Below are 4,763 nucleotides of genomic sequence, written 5' to 3' on the forward strand. Positions count from 1 at the left end.
AAGCAAAAAAGAGAGGAGGAGACATACAAAGAGAGGAGAGAGCGGGGGGGGGGCAGGGAGAGAGAGAGAGAAACATCGATGTGAGAGAGACACAACAATTAGTTGCCTCCTGCACATACCCAACCAGGGCTGCTGATCGAACCTGCAATCCAGATCCAGGTATGTGCCTTTGACAGGGAATCAAAGTCGCAACCCTTAAGTCGGGGCCAATACTTGAACCACTGAGTCACACCAGCCAGAGCTAGCTAGTGTTATTTTAAGCCACGAGCTTTTGGAATAATTTGTTATATAGCAATAGAAAACTGACACAAGTAAATACTGTGGTGCCGCTTTATTTAGTACAAGGTCCTTATTTTATAGAGGACCTTTTACTCCACGAGAGTCAGCTTGCTATATAGGTGTGAGAATTGACCACATACTCAACACATTACCCAAAGTATGAAACATAATGTGACCATAACACACTCGTGCAGCCAGTCTCCCTCCTGTTTTAATTAGTCCATGGTATTATTTTATGATGTTTTGTTATGTGTAATTTAAACATTTGTTTACATATAGTAAGAGCGAAACTCATCCCATTCTAAATTGAACTGCTTTTTAGTTTCAATGATTATTTACGCAAAATGTTCTCTTGGTGATTGAGAAGACACCTGTTTCACATCAGTTTTCATGTCCATGCTCTCAAATGTAGGCTATGCTAACCACCGCGGCAGTGAGGGTGTGAGGTAAAGGCTCAGTTCTTTTTTCCTCCCTCTCTTATTACATCTCAGCCTTAAGCCCTTAACACTAATTTTGGGACTGAGTTTGTTGATGTGCAGTGGGAGAGGAATGGCTGTCTCTGGAGAAATGGAGAAGAAAAGAGATGAAAGTGTATCCGTTCCTGAGAGAGCGACGTATCCGGGTTTGTCTATAGGGGTGTCTGGCTCTAATGAACCAGCGTCATCAAGCTGCCTGTGTACTGCCTCTTTTCTTTGCTAAATGTCACCAGCCCAGGGCCCACCAGTCTGGCTCACTGGGCTCCATCATTTTCGGACGGGTGTTTTTCCTCTCCTGATTTTATCCTAGGTCAGAAATATATGGCACAAACCGTAGTGACCCTTAGCTACTGGGTGCAAGTCTTCATCACTATCTCCTGCCCTCACTGCTCATATATACTGTTTTAATATACACACTTGATTCTCACATTCATTGACGAAGGCATTGGCCAGGGACACAAAAGTGTATGAAAGTATTAGAGAGCAAACAAGGAGGAAGCCAACCTCTTGCCAGCCTGTAGGCCTTCACCCCCATCAATCAACAGTCTTTCTAACTATCTCTTTTGGCCTCGCCTCAAGTGGACAGCATTCTGATTACACCCATGAGAGCTCAGAACTGGGAACTGCCCTCCAGAACAGCCAGGAAAGGGACCCAAGGGCTGGAGCTCTGGTGTTGAGCTGAGCTCTAGATCCGTGGTTCTTGTTTCTAGCAACCAGTTTCTAGTTCCTGCTCACTTCCTAGTTTTCCTGGGTCACAGAAGAGGCCATTCTCATATAAACACCTTAGAGATGACCAGAATATTTGTCTTGAAGTTTGTGAAGAGTCCGGTAGACAACTCACAACCATGGGAAACAGCTGTGCCTGCAATGTTTGTTTTTTTTCTTTCCCCTTGCAGCTATGTTCCCCTTGGGATAGAAGAGAAAAACAATCTCATTGTTTATTGCAAAGGTTTATCTCCTATCTCCAGTTCCTGTGGTCATGGCAACTTTGTCATCTCCTTACCAACAACTGCTGCCTTTCCCATCACCAGTAAGGCCTGTTGTCCTTGGGCTGCAGCCACCTTGGCTGTTGTTGCCATTGGATTTATCACAAGGAGATATCGTGGCACACACGTCACTAGACTGCTATGCTCTTACCACTCCTGCCTCAGCGGCCATTGAGCCTGCTGTGATCCCATCTGCCACCATCTTCTCCACCATCGCCTCCTCAGCAGCAGCCACTGCCCCTGCCCCCTGCGGGCCTGCTGTCAGCCTTCGTGGTCATTTCCTCAGTTCCACTCTCCATTGCCTGTTTTCCCCTGGATAAGAGAAGAGCAGAATGAACTCTACATCCCTTGTCCAAGAGGACGATTAGTCTGTTCAAGTGAGAGGATTTTTCTTGCACTGGTTGGTTACATTTCTACATAGGGAATAGATTATTTAATACAAGTAAATTATATATACTGTACTGAAAACTCTTTGATTGCAGACAGGGCAGCTTGGCATAATAATTCTGATAAAAAATAATCTACTCTGCAAAGTCAAGTTACCTATTAGTTTCTCCTGAAGAATTGACTCCTTGTAGCTAACAAAATTGGAAGCAGCCGGTGAAAAGAGGTAGGTATGGATCTGCCAACATTGGGCTGCCGTGGACCTGGTCTTGGTAAATGATGTTTCTTCACTAAACCCCTTCAAGAGGTGAGAGAGGCTGAGCAACTCCCTACCGTTCAGGCTGTGGTCATCACTAACATGAATAATCTTTTGCTTTAAATGTTTAAAAACTTAATCTGAGAAGAATCTTAATCTTAACCTTAGAAAATAAATTCTTAAGCTCAGTTGGGGGAAAAAATAATGAAAAAAAATAGCTAATTGAGAAACCTTCATGTAGGGGCAGAGCATGTCAATGGATGGACCTCAAGATTAATTACCCGAGTAGCTGTTTCTTTGAGCAATCTCTTCCATATAATAGCATTTTTTAACCAATTCCTTTGCCTAGGGATGGCCAGTTTCACAAGAAAAAAATCTTATACTTTCTAGTGTAAAGGGTAATATAAGTTTGCCTCTCAGAACTCTGGGAGATCCCACTAATTATTATTATGACTTTAGCAGTGGTTCTCAACTTGTGGGTTGCGACCCCTTTGGGGGGTCGAACAACCCTTTCACAGGGGTCGCCTAAGACCATCGGAAAACACATATATAATTTACATATTGTTTTTGTGATTAATCACTATGCTTTAATTATGTTCAATTTGTAACAATGAAATTGGGGGTCACCACAACATGAGGAACTGTATTAAAGGGTCGCAGCATTAGGTCTCAACCTGTGGGTCGCGACCCCTTTGGGGGTCGAACAGCCCTTTCACAGGGGTCGCCTAAGACCATCGGAAAACACATATATAATTTACATATTGTTTTTGTGATTAATCACTATGCTTTAACATTTTTCGTTTTGTGAGGAAACTCCATACTGTCTTCCATAGTGGATGCACCAGTCTGCATTCCCACCAGCAGTGGAGGAGGGAGGACCACAGCTTTAATGTGACAGCCCTCCCCTCATCCTGCTCTCCCCCACTTTCAGCTATGCCTGTTGTTCCAGAGTTCAAAGCCTGGCTGGTTCAATTTCTCCAGAGTGAACTTCGCTCCAGTTTCGCAGCGGTGAGGAAAAAGGGTCTTATAGTGGGAGAGCAGTTCTGGGTGTCCTAACTGCTCCTTTCAACTAAGCCTCCTGTTTTCAGCCTAACCCTGCACCCCTGCCTTCAAAGGCGGCTGAAGACTACATGCTGGATCATTCTGTAATTCAAGGGCAGAAACTATTTCACTTCTGCTTACCTTCTCCCTGTAGGCACTTGGGTTATATTAGCAAGTTTCGAGGAGAAAAAAACAACAACTTGTCTTTTCTTTTGTGCAGTCTATCAAACAGCCTGTTATTTTCCTACTGTATTTCACTTTTGAAAATTTCATCTTTGACCTATCAAATATTAATTTTTGTGTGTGAAGGGAGGTGAGGAATTAGATGAACCCCGCTCTATATTAGGGCTAGCCAACGCTCCATCATTTATTGAACATCCTCTTATTTGTAACACATAAGGGAGTAGCGTAGACTTTGCCTTCAGAAGTCAGAAATGGCATCACAAATTTTACAACGTTTTCTCTGGGTCTTAAATGATCGGGCCAGTAGAAATGTGTGGAGGGAAGTTATTAAGGCATAGGAAATGATGTGTGGAAACTGCATGGAGATAGAAAAATAGATGGGAAGTGAAAAATGAGGCTGCTAAGACAGATCTTAAAGAGCATTTAATGACATATAAAAAATTGAACTTTGCCCTAGCCGTTTTAGCTCAGTGGATAGAGCATCGGCCTGCAGACTGAGAGGTCCCAGGTTCGATTCCGGTCAAGGGCATATGCCCGGGTTGTGGGCTCAATCCCCAGTGGGGGGGCGTGCATGAGGCAGCTGATCAATGATTCTCTCTCATCATTGATGTTTCTATCTCTCTCTTCCTCTCCCTTCCTCTATGAAATCCATAAAAATACATTAAAATTGAACTTTATGCATAGGACCACCAGGTCATAATATAAGATAAGCCTAACATGTTAAGAGATACACACACATCATCTTGTCATCAATTAATTAAGTGGCCTCCTGAGGTCCCCTTTGCAATTATATTTGACAGGTGATTTTTTCAGCTTTTCCTCTCCCAAGCACACTTCATGATTCCATCACTGCTTATGCGTCTATGGTCTTTACTTATTTTTCATCTGAATGTGACACCACTGAGAAGTTCTCATTTCAAATATGCCAAATAAGCTCTTCACACATCGGTAGAAAGCAAACGGCAAGAGCCATTGGACAATCAGCTAAGCTTTGAGTGCACTGCCCAACCACCACACAAATGAATCAGCACAGCATGGAAGCCTTAAGGCTTGGGGTGTTTGAAAACAACCTCTGCCCAAATAACTGGCCGGCAACTAAGCTATGCAGATACACAAATAAACCCTAAGAGGTTAGACTGAAAGAAATAAAAATTACAA

This window comes from Myotis davidii, unplaced genomic scaffold, assembly GCF_000327345.1.
Source record: "Myotis davidii unplaced genomic scaffold, ASM32734v1 scaffold137, whole genome shotgun sequence".
NCBI classification, from domain to species: domain Eukaryota; kingdom Metazoa; phylum Chordata; class Mammalia; order Chiroptera; family Vespertilionidae; genus Myotis; species Myotis davidii.